Source organism: Erpetoichthys calabaricus, chromosome 10 (genome assembly GCF_900747795.2).
Source record: "Erpetoichthys calabaricus chromosome 10, fErpCal1.3, whole genome shotgun sequence".
NCBI classification, from domain to species: Eukaryota; Metazoa; Chordata; class Cladistia; order Polypteriformes; family Polypteridae; genus Erpetoichthys; species Erpetoichthys calabaricus.
The window spans coordinates 304,821-321,394 of NC_041403.2; the positions used below are offsets into that span (position 1 = coordinate 304,821).

Genomic DNA, 16,574 nt, shown 5'->3' on the forward strand with positions numbered 1-16,574 from the left:
CTTTGCCCCCTTTGTATTCATTTACCACTCATCAACTGAACATTAAACTTGCTCTTGGCACGGCTTGCTGTCACCTGGTGCCTTGTCTCGCTGGATGATGACTGGGCCGCTGTCTCGACTGACGATTGGCTGATCTTCACTGATGTCACACGTCGAGGCACTTTTCTTCAAGGTGGCCTTGGTGTCCTGCTCTTTTTGCCGCAGCTGCCTGGACTGGAGTGCCGGACGCCTCTGAGGTACGCATCGGGTGGCTCTGCTTTGCCATGTTGGACATGGCTCGGGTCAAGTGTCTGGTGGGTGTCCCACACCCCCGGTCTCCTGGCCACTGCTGTTGCCGTTGCTCCTCTCTGGGTGACACACATGATGGGTGCTGAGCTGTGACATCGTTGTTCAGTGACACAAAGGGAGGCACTGAATAAATTGAGAGTGTCTGCCTGCTGGCCTTGGGGGCATGAAGGGTGGCAGAGGAGCTCATTTTGGGTGCACTTGAGGGTGCAGATGGCACATTAAGTGGGGGGGGGGGGGGCAGGCAGTGGCAGTTGGCACAGTTTGAATCCACTTGGGCTTCAGTTGTAATTCTGTGTAGCGTCTTTCACTGTGACTCAAAAAAGGTGACAATTTGAAATTTCATGAACACTTGGCATCTGCTTCGATTCTTGAGCATGGAGTGTTTTGGTGTGAAAGGCGCTATATGACGTTACGAGTTCTGGATGGAGCTGTCACCCTGGTGCACTTGCTTGGACAATGATGATGCCGAACAGATGGAGTGTTAGAGTCACGGGACGTGTCTGGTCTCACTCAGAGGGCAGTGCCAGCCGGGGTCAGCAGGGCACCATGTCAGTGCCAATTATGGATACGTCATGGGCAGTTGTGGTCTTGGGGTGGAATGTCAGGTTAAAGGAAGACGCTGTAAAGTGCTGCTCATTTTCAAATGATTGCTGTCTCAACTAGGAACTCGGCTGGCTTCATTTATAGCCATCCATGCCACCTGTCCAGAGAAGGGTCACAGGGCAGCTGGAGCCTATCATATCCAATATATGGTGCAAGGCAGGAACACCACCTGGATGGGGTGCCAGTCCTTCCCAATGTGAACACACACACACACACATCAGAGCCAGTTTAGCAGCGCCAGTCCACCTCACCTGCATGTCATTGGACTGTGGAAGGAGACCGGAGTGCCATCAGGAAGGCCGCATACAGCAAATGGGCGCAGTTCTGCAGGTTATGGTCTCTGCTGTGATGTATTTGTTCTTTACAGTAGCTCTTCCATCCATCCAGTCCGGGTCAAGGGGGGTGCCAGTCTAAGTAAAGATGCCCAGATGCCCGTTTTTGCCACCACCTGCCCCACTACTCTTCTCAGGCCAGGTCAGATACGTAATCACTCCAGTGTCTCCTACGTCTGCCCCAAGGTCTCCTCCTGGATGGACATGCCAGAAATACCAACTTAGGGAGGCATCTGGGGGCACCCTAATCAGAAGGGTCCTCATCTCTCAGGCTGAGCCCAGACGTCCTGCAGAGGTGACTCATTTCTGCCACTTGTGTCAGTCACCACCCAGGCGAGGACGGGGATAGCAGATCGATGGGTAGAACGATGCGTGGCTGCTCCATAGCCTAACGCCCCTCAGTCTGCTGCTGCGAATGCCAACGGTCAGAGAGAAGGAGTGAAGACAGCAGTGCTGATGAAGGGAGGCCAAGCGCTTTAGTTATCCTGTTTGCCTTTCTGAGGCGACACATGTCATGTCCTGAAGAGAAGGCAGTTGGGTGCCAGTCCTACTCTGTGCCCACTTTCTTGAGCCTTAAAGGTGCCACGTCAGGATGTGATGGACCCCACTGTAGAAATTCATGAGATCAGGTGGAAAAATGCAAGCTGAGCTCAGGTATGTGAAGAAGAAGAAGTTCAGGTGGGCCTTTGTGACAAGAGCTGAGGTGTGTTGTGGCCACTTTGGGTCATCGCTGGGTGGCACTCTAAGCTCCCCCTCACCATAACAGATGTCGGTGGGCTTCCTAAAGATTCTGGCCAGCTCCTTAGTGTTGCTGACAAGCTTGGGCACTTCATGTAAATTCAGTCGTTTAACTTTTGTTTCCAAGTGGTCTTATTGTTTTAAGACTCTGCAGAGCTGGTCAGTCCTTAAGGTGACACAGGCGGACACCCGGGGGACCGTCATCTGAGGGCCACCATTTAGGAAAGTTAAGGAGCGTGTGCTCCAGACACGGGTCATCAAGCTATGACATTAATGAAAGTAAACCCAAGGGGGGCCGCCTGTGGTCGCTGCAGTCTGATGATCCTGGGTGAGCGGTGGTACCCGCTGGGCACCGCTTATGAAAGTAAAAGTGCACACGTGCCAGACTTCTTAAAGTCCCTGGTATATGCACAAGTGGCGCCATCTGTGCTATAGAAGGGGCACGGGCTCCTCACTCCCACAGGGCATCAGTCCTAAGAATGCCAACTTCCCACTACGGACAATGAGGAGCGAAGTCCATCGAGCCTACTTAAGACTCCAAGTGGGCTTCATCCAGCACTGAGATTAGGGGACATTTGTGAGTGGCTTCAGCCTCACCGTCTGTCAATGAGGACCACCAGGCTGAAGCCCTCCCAGTCAGTTCCTCGCTGCTGATGGTGGCTTGTCAGTGGGCTCTCAGTGCCGCTCTTCTTGCCCTCATTGTGGTGGGCCGGTTTTTAGCTTGCTGTGCCTGGGGGTGGGCTGATATAAATATACTGCTTACTGACTTTTGTATGTGATATGGGTGGGGGGTCACATCAAGTTTGTGGGGGCAGCCTGTAGAGACAGAAAGAGTTGTGACAGAGGAAACTGATAAACAGAGAAAAGTTCACACGTGATGCCATTTTGAGAGGAACTGGCGATGTACCGGAACTCACGGGCAGGGGAGCCCCCCTTCAACAGTCCAGCCGTGTGCACGCAGGAGCGGGGGTCCACCTGGCTGAGCGGCCAGTGCTATGTCACTTTACACTCACCACTGGAGTCAGGTGACACTGACGGCCCTAACCTTGACCCCAGTGCCACCGGGCGGGTGGCACGTCGTCACTGGCATGGAGCTGGGACTGACTTGGTGATGTACGCTGAGCTGTTTCATCTGCTTCCGTTTGGGTGATGCGCTGCTCCTTGTGCTTTCACGCTTCTCCGTTAATTTGCGCAGTCGTCGTCGTTTCGTTGGCTACGTTTGCATTTCTGATTTGGTTTTGTGTTTCCAGTTTGGTTTTGTGTTTCCAGTTTGGTTTTGTTTGATTTTATTTGTTTTTGAGGGCCACTCTTTCTTTAGAGCAGTCCAGTTCTACCCCACCAGCTCGTTGCAGACCCTCAAACATTAACAACACCCATAAGCTCCTCATCCTGCACCACCGTCTACTGTGGCCCGATTTTGGGAAAACTCACTGGAACAACTGGTGCTGATGGTGGAGGGAAAGAAAAATGGCTGCAGCCCCAACCCCCATGGGGTGTCGAATGTCCGGCCGAGACCCCTCACTAGCTGACACACCCGTTCCTGAAAACCCTGAACTGCCCTGAGGGCCTACTGGGCCTCCAACCCTCCCTGACTCCTTCTGCCAGTGAATGTCTGAAGCCCCTCTTCAGTGGCACTGAGCTCTCCGCACATAAAGTCCTACATTGTAGCAATAACGTCGTAGTGTGTGACTGACGCCTGTGTGCTTGGATTGTACTCCCTGGGTGTCCACGCTGTTAAGTACAGGTGGGGGGCGTTTCGCAGGACAGGATGGTTGGTGACAGGCATTGCCCTTCGTGGGTGGGATCTTGAAGCATCCCCAGTTATTAACCAATGACGGGCCTGACCATCAAAACTGAAAAGGGGAGGTGGAAGTAATCTGGATGGGGGGGCTCATCTACATGCTGGCAGTTGCCCTTAAGGGAAGAACAGATGAGTCACACTCGACAAACCGGTACGAACGCCACACCCGTTGTCGGTATAAACGAGTGTAGTGAGGAGGCCACCTGCTCGGCTGTCCCTGCGACTTGGCCAGCTAATCTTCCGAGGGTGACATCTGAAACTGCACCGCCTTCACTTCACCCTGCGCTTACAAAAGTCGCCTGTCACCCTCTGACGTCCCGACACAACAATACAACGGTGGACTATCGTGATAGGAGTCTCGTGGTGGTCCAGTCTGCAACCCTCCAGTGTCGTTGTGTATGTATATACAGTATGTGGGCTGCCAGTACGGGGGGCGTCCTTTACGTTTACGTGTCCTGAGCGTATTTATGTGGGTGGGAAAATGATCGGGGAGGGGGGGATAACTTCAGACTGTCTGAGCTTTGAGAAAGTGGGAATGAATTGGCACGAGAGTAGCGGAGCAGCTGTGCCCAGACGATCACATGAGATCGACCGATTGTTCAGTCAGTCAGCCATCATCATCATCATCATCATCATCCAGCCCGCTATGTCCTACCACACATTGTTCGGCCTTTGAATATCCTCATGCAATTGTCGATCTTTTGTTCTTCTGTCTTTACGTGACCTCGAGTTGTGTGAGGAAGACGGCAGACAACGAGGTCCACTTTGACAGAAAGAATTTCCTTTGAGATTTAACGGACGGTGTCGCGCGTCTCCCGTCGAGTTTAGGAAGATTGCTGCACTGTAATCGAATGGAGAATCGCGTCCGCCCCATAATAAAGTAACGACGGGACTCGCTGAAATAACGCGAGTTTAATCTGTGGATGGATTGTGCAGCTCTAAGACATCTCAATACTGACATTAATTCAGACAAATGGACTACAGGAGGTGTGCGCACGTCAAGTGGACTTTTATGACTGTAAAGAGAAATCCGCATTCACGTGTGGTGGGTTACGTGAGGTCCATCTGATTCCTCACAAAGCATCTCTTTTGGTTTTAGTTGATTTCAAAAATAGGAAGAGAATAACAGATCAACAAGAAAAGACATTTTATACATTTGAAAAGTCAGGGCGAGCCACGTGACGGGACTTCTCTCTTCTCATTCGTGCTTTTCTAGACTGTGTTGGGATCAGAGCTTAAAATTACAGCCTGACATCCCAATCATACTGAATGTGGGATGTGGGTGGAGTTGTCGGTGTTTGAGGGGTGGAGTTTGGAATAAAGATTGTAAGAAGGAGGAAGTTGTCTTGTTGTGTTGTGTTGGCTTGTAGCGGGTCTCTCTCTCTGTGTGTTGGTCTCTGTTAACTTGAAAACAAGCACCTAATAAGTATCTTCAATAAAGTTAACTTTGGAGCCTTCAAGCCTTCTGTGTCGCTCCTTGCTGAAAATTAGGACAAGGGAACTCAGGGACAGGGTTTTACCCCAGAGCACGTGGCTCTGGCCCTGGAGCTTCACACCACTGAACACGACGAAGGAGAAGCTCCCCTGCGTCACCCAGACCACGGTCCAGAGACAGGCAGGAAAGGTAACAACTGGCACACAAGTCACATCTCCACTTTGGGCCTGAGGTGGGCCGGCAAGCACCGGTCCGGAGTGCTGGCACTTTCCCGTCTATCGCATCTGCATTCCTGCACGCATAACGCCGCACGCCTGGACTTACCGTTCAAATGAGTGTTAACGGTCGGGATCAAAACTCCAAAGGGGGTGCTCGTTACTGAACTCCCCACCGTACAATTAAATAAAGGAGACTCGGACTCAGAGGAGCGGCACTTAAGTGCCCCCCCACCCCTTGCGTCCTCGCTCAGTCCTTTTCGTCGTCTGCGCGTGAGCACAGGTGGCGCAGTCGATAGCCTAGAGAGTGGATGCCAGTGTCCATGTCCTACAGGACCTCCATGTCCTGCGCCGTAACTGGACGCAGAGGTTTGTCGCAGATCTGTTTATAGGCGGGAGAAGACGCGACATAATTCACCAACACGGGGTGAGGCCTGACTGGGTTTAGTATTCTGTAATAATCAGGATAGAATTGGGGGTGTGGAGGTGATTGGACCACTAGGGTCACGTGACCATAATATAATGCAATTCTCAGTATTTTGTAAGAGTGCAGATGCAAAGACTAAAATTGTTAAGTTGAACTTTAGTAGGGCTAATTTAATAATTAATAATAATAATAATAATCCTCTTTAATAAAATCCCTTTGTGCATCCAGGTGTCCGTGTGTGTCTGTCTTCTGGTGAAGTGCGCATGCGCAGGGCACGGTGCGACGCGCGATATTACTGTCACAGAAAGTTAGAGGCGTTTTATGGAAATACAAACCAGTATTACTGCGAGAGGAAATTAAAGGCATATTACCGACGCGCACGCCTGTATTACTGCCAGAGAAAATTAAAGGTTTATTACGGACGTACAAGCCAGCGGACGTACAAGACAGTATTACAGTCACAGAAAATTAAAGACACACGATACACGACGGCAGCCCACGAAGAACGGTCAGCTCAGCAAGTAAACATCAACAAAGAAAGAAAAATACGACCAACAAAAAGAATGAGGTCAAAGTCCCTCGCCATTTAATATAGATTGTGCCTACTGATGTTTATGCACTACTGTTCTAGTGCCCGTTATTGTAGCGGGCTAAATGACTAGTTATTTATAACAACAATAATTCTTTGCATTTATATGGCGCTTTTCTCACTACTCAAGGCGCTCAGCAATTGCAGGTTTAGAGCCGAACAGAGCAGAGTCTCTTTTGGCATTTATGGGATTCGAACCAGCAACCTTCTGATTGTCAGTGCAGATCCCTGGCCACAGAGCAGGAGGATGGACTGGGATAAGCTTTGAAGTGTGGAGACAGTCGAGGAGCAGTGGAACAGGTTTAAAAATGTAATGCAGGGCAGGTACAGACCTAAAATTGGAATTAATAGGAAATTAAAAAAAACTCCATGGTGGACTAATAAAGATTTAAAAATGAGGCTGCAAAGGAAAAAAACAGATGACTAAGACATATTAGACTAATGACTTCAAAGTGAATCGTAGAGCGTATGAGAACATGAGAGCGACTATTAAGAAGGAAATCAGGGAGACTAAAAGACAGTTGGACAAGAATATAGCAGATAAGGCGACAGACGACCCTAAGAGAGTCTTCAAATAGTAAGAGAACAGTCAAGGAGGAGGTGAAGGGCATCAAGAATAGTGAAGGGAATTAAAAGATACAGACAGTGAAATAGCAGACGCACTAAACTTACATTGTTCTGAGGTGTTCACAAGTCAGCAAGTGGATAACCTCAGAGGAGTAACAGGGATTACTAAGGAGGTGCTGAGGGATTTAGAAATTGAAGAAGGAGAAGAGCTGCTGAGATTAAATAGGCTGAAATATCAAAGAAATCACCAGGACCAGATAACATTTACCACAGACTTGTTAAGGAGGCCAGTGAGCTCAGATAGAAACCCCGGACACTGATTATAGGAAGTCACTGCGCACTGAGGAGACTCTCAAGGACTGGAAAATGGCAAAAAAAAATGGTGACAGGGCAGATCAGAGCAACTACAGGCCAGTCAGCTTAACGGGCAACACTGGAAAATGAAAAGAAGGAATTATTAAGGAGAAGATGGAGCAACACCTGGCAAGGACAGGACAGTCAGCATGGGGTCAGAAGAGGGAGGTCATGTTTGACCAACAGGCTGGAATTCTATGAAGAGGAAACAAAAGGAGACCACCAGAGTGGAGCAGATGAGATTACTGATCTGGACTTTCAGAAAGCATTTGATAAGGTGCCACATGAAAGGGTGGGCATCAAACTAAAAGACGTGGCAGGTCAGGGTGTGGAGTGTAGATGGGGTGCACAACTGGCTTAGACACAGGAAGCAGAGGGTGATGGTGCGAGGAACCTCATCAAAACTGGCCGATGTTAAGAGTGGTGACCAGCAGGGGGCAGTGCTAGGGCTGCTGCTATCTATACTATTAAAAGGCAAAGCCCCCCATCTGACTGACTGACTGACTGACTGACTCACTCACTCATCACTAATTCTCCAACTTCCCGTGTAGGTAGAAGGCTGAAATTTGGCAGGCTCATTCCTTACAGCTTACTTACAAAAGTTAGGCAGGTTTCATTTCGAAATTCTACGCGTAATGGTCATAACTGGAACCTGTTTTTTGTCCATATACTCTAATGGAGGAGGCGGAGTCACGTATCGCGTCATCACACCTCCTACGTAATCACGCGAACTGAAAACAAGGAAGAGATTTACAGCACGAGTCAAACGCGGGAACAAAGGTAAATGACGTTAATTTTTGAGTGTCTTTTAATACTGTGTAAGCATACATATTAACACATGTGCAATTAAACGTGTGCATTTACGGGGTGATTTCTCAGGCTTAAAAGCTCACCTTTTATTAAAAAAGTAAATGCAAACTGTTTTCATTCTGAAGGGCACAAACCACGTTGGATTTTGTAATGATAGTTGATTATTAAGGTCTATTAAGGGATACTTACAGAATGATTAATAATGCCTGTGAATGCCAATGCAAGTAGGAGAATGGGCGTGAACTAAAGAACGAGTAGTAACATGTACAGTAAATGTCTCTAAAGTCTGTCTATTAAAAAGTTATTATATCTTTCAATCCTGTGTATTGATTAAACTATGAACCTAACAAGATCACTACATGGTGTCAGAAGTGGCGGATTGGAAGAGGAATGTGAAGAAGAGGTTCAGCTTTTGAACGAGTCTCGTGTCTGTGAGTAACCCGAAAACGTGGTCAGAAAGCGCTAAGACGTTCTAGCAAAAGAGAAAAAAAAAATATGGAAGGATTACAGCCCCCACCAAATCTCCAGTTAAAGGGAAATGTAGCTGAAAATTGGAAAAGATTTAAACAGAGATTCGAGTTGTATCTTGCTGCGATTGAAGAAGATAGGAAAAGTGAAAAAATGAAAGCGTCTATGCTTCTACATGTAATTGGCAAAGAGGCGCTAGAGGTGTATAACAATTTTCAGTTTGAAGAAGATGGAGACAATATGAAATTGAACAAAATAGTTGAAAATCCCATCAGTGATAGGTGAAAATCTGCGATATAGAAAGACCATATAAATAAACATTTTTTAGTTTAAGCCTTAAAATACCCATCCCACACGCTTTAAACACATGTAAACTTATAAAACACACTTTGTTAACACATATGATATGTGGATGTCGGACTAGAGAGTAACATCTCTCTATTATAAAACATTTTAAGTTCATGCAAGACAACGCAGTGAGACAGGAAAACAGCTGCTGTACAGGCTTATTGACACGCAGAGCGACAAGCAGCACAAAGTCCACTTCTCCTTAGCGTGCATTCAGCAAGCCCGCTCCCCCATTCACAACGGGAAGTGATAGGAGCGTACCGCTCCTCGGAGAGGGAGGTTTGAGCGAACGTGCGTTCAGCCCTCACACCCCCACACACACACTCCTCCTCCTCCTTCAGAACGCGCAAAGCCACATGCAGGCATTTTGGCAGAAGCAGCACAAAGTCCACCTCTGCTTAATGTGCGTTCACAAAGCGAGTGGCAGACACATCAACGTCTGATCGCTGCGTGTAGTGTTGCTCTGCGGTGTTAAGAGTGTAGAAAGTGTTTAAGAGCATAGGAAGTGTTTAGAAGAGTGTGGGAAAGGTTTATAAAGCCTTAAAATATATATGAATAATAAAATAAATATAGGTTGGTACTTCACGGATTTTCACTTATCATGGGGGGCTCTGGAACATCACCCCCGCGATAGGTGAGGGATGACTATATTTCTGTTTTATTTAAACCTTTTAAGTTCGTATGCATAGCCCCATTTGGCTGTTTTAGTTTTTTTTTTCTTTCTTCAGTAATATTTAATCTCCTTAAAGAAAAACAACATATGCATTTTACTTTTTTTGTATCTCTTTAGTAATATTTTAGTGTAAAAGGATAACCAGTATTTAAACCTTTTATGTTACTTTATAAAGTTATTTTACACAATGTTGAAAAATTAATAAGAAAGCTACATATTTTGGCAGCTGCTGCTTTAATTTTCAATGAAATGAAAAAAGCTCTCCAAGAGAAAACGTCAATGAAGAAGAAACAGTTTGCACTATCTAAAACGGAGAAACCCTCATTTATAAAGGTTTGCTGCAGATGACTTAACTGAAAATAAATGAATAGTTCCTATGTGTATAATATATATTTATCTATTTTACTTATGCCTTTATTCCACCAACTTACAACATCTGAGGTACAATTTGTTACATTACTTTTGTTTTTTGCAGCACAGGCAGGTGAAGTGACTTTCTCAGGGTCACACAGTGGTGTCAGTACCAGGATTTGAACTGACAAGCTCCGGGTTTACTGAAATATTACTGAAGAAAGAAAAAAGACGAAAATGGGCAAATGGGGCTATGCATACAAATGTCCTACCATCGATTATCCAACCCGCTATATCCTAAATACAAGAGCCAATCCCTGCCAACACAGGGCACAAGGCAGGAAGAAAACCCCGGGCAAGGTGCCAGCCCACCGCAGGGCGCAAACACCCACACACACCCACACACCACGGACAATTTAGAATCGCCAATGCACCTAACCTGCATGTCTTTGGACTGTGGGAGGAAACCGGAGTACCCAGAGGAAACCCAGACAGACACGGGGAGAACATTCAAACTCCACGCAGGGAAGCGAACCCGGGTCTCCTAACTGGCACCTTTCACTGTGCCACCATACCACCCGCATACAAACTTAAAAGGTTTAAATAAAACAGAAATATATACCTTTATTTTTACTTCCTTAACTTGTGGAGGGTGTATCCTGTAGCAAAGCCCTAAGTTTTTTCATGAAAGCCCCTTTCAGTCAATAAGCCTTAAAAACAGGTGTAAAGCTAAACTTGCAGCACCGCTATTCAATTACACTCGCATAACGCCTCTCCTAAGGGGAGATACTGTGGGATCTGGGCATCAGTCGAAGCACCAATCACAGGCCCGATTAGAAAGCGGGAAGCCTGTGATTTGTCGTCTCCCTCCCATGTAACAATCACAGCCCGTGTTACAACGCACTATGTATGTATGTATATATGTATATGTGTGTGTTTATGTATGTGTGTATATGTATTTGTATATATATGTTGATATGTCTATATATATATGTATATATATGTGGATGTGTATATGTATATATATATATGTATATATGTATATAAATGTATTACGTAGATATGTGTATATGTAGATCTATACTAATAAAAGGCAAAGCCCTCACTGACTCACTGACTGACTGACTGACTGACTGACTGACTGACTGACTCATCACTAATTCTCCAACTTCCCGTGTAGGTAGAAGTCTGAAATTTGGCAGGCTTATTCCTTACAGCTTACTTACAAAAGTTAGGCAGGTTTTATTTCGAAATTCTACGCGTAATGGTCATAACTGGAACCTGTTTGACTGACTCACTCATCACTAATTCTCCAACTTCCCGTGTAGGTAGAAGGCTGAAATTTGGCAGGCTCATTCCTTACAGCTTACTTACAAAAGTTAGGCAGGTTTCATTTTGAAATTCTACGTGTAATGGTCATAACTGGAACCTGTTTTTTGTCCATATACTCTAATGGAGGAGGCGGGAACGAAGGTAAATGACGTTAATTGTTGACTGTCTTTTAATACTGTGTACTTATTGAGTGTCTTTTAATACTGTGTAAGCATACATATTAACACATGTGCAATTAAACGTGTGCATTTACGGGGTCATTTCTCAGGCTTAAAAGCTCGCCTTTTATTAAAAAGGTAAATGCAAACTCTTTTCATTCTGAAGGGCACAAACCACGTTAGATTTCAGCCGTTAAACGCGCAAAAAATGTCAGTACACCAGATAAATAAGCGCAACATATTATCAGTTGTATTGTATGCTTACAATATATATACAAATGTGTTAATCGTTAACTAATATTATGGGATGGTGTTTTTCGACTTGCGCCTTGATTTAAACGATTGCATGTCTTGGTGGGTTTGCGTAGCTTATTGTCAATATCTTTACACCTCTTTTTAAGACTTAATTTAAAAAGGTTTTCTTCTTAATTAAAATTTAAAAGCAATACTTCACCGCTGCGAAGCCCCTCTAGCGCTGACGTCCGACGTTCGATTACCATAAGCGAGTGCAGTGAGTGTGTACACCTGATGAGCCAAGAATAAGGGGGAAACAGGTGTCGCGTACTCTTTGCATTATTTGACAGTAAACTATTTTCATCCATTCTATGATCTGCTTCTCACAACTGAAGGCACCGTGGCTGATGTTACCTGACTTGCTGGCCAACCATAAGCGTTACCTGGTAGGTAACCACCCACTCACTTCACTCCAATACGGGAATCGAACCTCGGACGTCAGCGCTAGAGGCGAAGCCCCTAAAATTGCGCCACGGCATGTGGTTCGTTTATTTATTACTAGCAAAATACCCGCGCTTCGCAGCGGAGAAGTAGTGTGTTAAAGAGGTTATGAAAAACTAAAGGAAACATTTTAAAAATAACGTAACATGATTGTCAATGTAATTGTGTTGTCATTGTGTTGCTGTCATATGTATATATACATACATATACATATATTTTATATATATATATATATATATATATATATATATATATATATATATATATATATATCTATACATAATAATAAAAGGCAAAGCCCTCACTGACTCACTGACTTACTGACTGACTGACTGACTGACTGATTGACTGACTGACTGACTGACTCACTCATCACTAATTCTCGAACTTCCCGTGTAGGTGGAAGGCTGAAATTTGGCAGGCTCATTCCTTACAGCTTACTTACAAAAGTTAGGCAGGTTTCATTTCGAAATTCTACGCGTAATGGTCATAACTGGAACATATTTTTTGTCCATATACTGTAATGGAGGAGGCGGAGTCACGTATCGCGTCATCACGCCTCCTACGTAATCACGTGAACTAAAAACAAGGAAGAGATTTACAGCACGAGTCAAACGTGGGAACGAAGGTAAATGACGTTAATTTTTGACTGTCTTTTAATACTGTGTAAGCATACATATTAACACATGTGCAATTAAACGTGTGAATTTACGGGGTGATTTCTCAGGCTTAAAAGCTCGCCTTTTATCAAACGCGGGGCACAAAGGTAACTGACGTTGTTCACTGTCTTTTAATACTGTGTAACCATACATATTAACACGTGCAATTAAACGTGTGCATTTACGGGGTGATTTCTCAGGCTTAAAAGCTCGCCTTTTACTAAAAAGGTAAATGCAAAACTATTTTCAATTAGTTTATTGAAACGCTCCCGTTAAGGATTGCAATAACATATTCCCGAGATAAAAGAACGAAGTAGGGGGAAATGAAGGAAGAGCCGCAAAAATGCGAAGAGCAAAAAATTCATTAAACAATTGAGAAGGGAGCGAGTGAAGCATGCAAGCATGTTCATAAGGGAAACAAACCACGGTGTAAAACGTAAGTTTAAATTAAGTTTATAGAAACGCTCCCGCTGCGGATTGCAATAACATATTCGCGAGATAAAAGTTTAATGAGAAGACACGAGGTATAAACGAACCACACGCCGTGGCGCAACGTTAGGGGCAACAGTTTCAACCATTCTATGATCTGCTTCTCGCAACTGAAAGACGGCACATGGCGGATGTTAGCCGACTTGCTGACGGCAACGTTAGGGGCTTCAACTCTGGCGCTGACGATAGAGATTCGATTCCCGAGAGGGGATGCAGTGAGTGTGTATGCCTGATGAGCCCAGAATTAGGGAGAAACACGTGTCGCATACTCTTTGCATTATTTGAAAGTAAATTATTAAAACCATTCTATGATCAGCTTCTGGAAACAGAAAGAGGGCACGTGGCGGATGTAAGGCGACTTCCTGACCAACCACAAGCGTTACCTGGCAGGTAACCACCCATACAGTCAGATTGTGATTCAGAAAACGAATGCCATGAATGTAATTACCACGATCTACATACTGTCAAATAATCGTAACACACGCCGTAGCGCGACAGCTGTGAAAAGCGAGGTTCAGAAAAAACAGATCCTTAACAAATTGTTATTGGTATATTTTCGATCCGTTTAAAAAGGTTTTCTTTTCTTATTAAAAAATTAAAAGCAGTACTTTGCCGCAACGAACCGCGAGAATTTGGTTATATATATCTGCTTCTCGCAATTAAAAGAGGGCACGTGGCGGATTTTAGACGACTTCATGACCAAACTTAAGTGTTACCTGCCAGGTAGGGTTACCACTTTTAATACAAAAAAATAAGGGACGCATACTGCAGCGGGTGCCACACCCCAGTGCCAACAGTTTGCAGACGCTACTTAAAAGACCCGCCCTCCTCACTGGACAGTTAAAAAGACCAATCAAACTAACGATGACATCAAGTATTACCCAATCAAAAGTAGGAAAGGAGGCATCTTCATAAAATGCGTGTGGGATGATTTGCATGAGACGCTGCCTTAAAAAAAATGATAAAAAAAATACGGGATAAATCCCGTCCCGTATTGATTCAAAACGGGACGCGCAATTTCATTCTCAAATGCAGCACGATTCCGTATTTTAAAGGACGGGTGGCAACCCTACAGTGCCAGGTAACCACCCATACAATCACATTGTGATTCAGACTAGGAATGCAATGAATGTAATTACCCCGATCTACATACAAGGCGAAAGTCTTGCAACATTCAAAGATGATGGTTTGGGATAAGTACACCATGGAACATAAAAGAGCTTATGAAGCCTTGAACCGAAAAAAGCAAGATCTCAGAGATCGTAAAAAAAAAAATAGGAGGTAATGTATATATATATATATATATATATATACATAGATATACACACATACATGCAGTTTCAATAACATAGAAATCAATATAAACATTAACATCATTATCATATGAGAATATGAAGTAATATATAAGAAGCACATTTCATATAAATATAAATTATTAAACAGTAAAATCTTCTTCTGTAATTTGCTACCGTGGCAATTTGTGTGTCTGTCCAGGATTTTAAATGACCTGTAGCTCGCAAACCGTTGCACCTATACACTTGAAATGTGGTACACATATAGTACGTCACGTCTACTATCCGCTTTATAGGTGATGATTGTATTACTCTTTTTATCTTTATTTTATTTTATTGTAGAATCAACTCCTATCTGCGCACACCAGGGCGGCTGTGGGCAGATGTGTATGGTGTATTCACTCCATGTTATCGTGCATTGCGCTGTCACTGGTATTTTGATAAAAGAATTTGAACAACATATAAGAAGCGTATAAATTATTAAACAGTAAAACATTAACATTTAAGAAGTAAAGTTACATTGAGTACTACTGCAGTGCCTTCGGGTATACCTCATTTTTTCTTTGCCCATTACATGCTTAAATGTATACATTTTTTGGTGTACCTACCCGAGAACACGCGACATATAACCGAGCGTGGGAGAAGCATGGATTTTAAACACGCGTTGAGTTCATCTGCTGGTCTCCCTCGTGGAATAACTGGTAATGTTTGAGTAAAATCTACAGTGAGTAAAACGACATTACCTCCTTTTTTTTTTTACGATCTCTGAGATCTTGCTTTTTTCGGTTCAAGGCTTCATAAGCTCTTTTATGTTCAATGTTGTACTTAATAAGTACTAATTATCCCAAACCATCATCTTTGAATGTTGCAAGACTTTCGCCTTGTATGTAGATCGGGGTAATTACATTCATTGCATTCCTAGTCTGAATCACAATGTGATTGTATGGGTGGTTACCTGGCACTGTAGGGTTGCCACCCGTCCTTTAAAATACGGAATCGTGCCGCGTTTGAGAATGAAATTGCGCGTCCCGTTTTGAATCAATACTGGACGGGATTTATCCCGTATTTTTTTTATAATTTTTTTTTTAAAGCAGCGTCTCATGCAAATCATCCCACACGCATTTTATGAAGATGCCTCCTTTCCTACTTTTGATTGGGTAATACTTGATGTCATCGTTAGTTTGATTGGTGTTTTTAACTGTCCAGTGAGTAGGGCGTGTCTTTCAACCGTAAGCAGATTTTTTTGCACTGGTATCACTGACCTCGACGACGGCGACGTTATACGTCAAAAATAAATTACGATAAATGACGATTTTAGCGATACTTTATTACGACGGCGGCTACATAGACACGATCAAATAAAAACAAAAAAATCAAATAATCATTGTACATTTTCAAAACGTCGAAAAAACGACGGAATGAAAAAAAGGACCACCCGACGACCCACCCATTCCATTTTTATATATGTAGATAGATATATATATATATATGTGAATATGTATGTATATATGTATGTCTATATTTATATCTATATATATATATATATATATATATATATATATGTAGATATGTAAATTTGTATATGTATGTATATATATATATATATATATATATATATATATATATATATATATATATATATATATATGTATATGTGGATGTGTATATGTAGATATGTATATATATATGTAAATATGTTTATGTATATATATGGTTACATAACCTCTTTAACACACTACTTCTCCGCTGCAAAGCGCAGGTATTTTGCTATATGTATATATATATGTGTCTGTATGTGTATATATATATATATTTATATATATATATATATGTGTGTATGTATGTATGTGTGTATATGTATGTGTATATATATGTTGATATATGTATATATATGTGGATGTCTATATGTA

The 16,574-nt window shown here is 43.6% G+C and overlaps 1 protein-coding gene across 1 annotated transcript in view; it reads left to right on the forward strand.

Annotated features, from left to right (window-relative positions):
* Window positions 1-88: 88 nt before the first annotated feature.
* Window positions 89-16,574, forward strand: part of LOC114658681 (flavin-containing monooxygenase 5-like) — a 33,521-nt gene continuing 17,035 nt past the window's right edge. The window contains exon 1 of the mRNA XM_028810709.2: window positions 89-236. The gene's annotated coding sequence lies outside the window, so the exon portion shown is untranslated. The remainder of the gene's footprint in view (window positions 237-16,574) is intronic.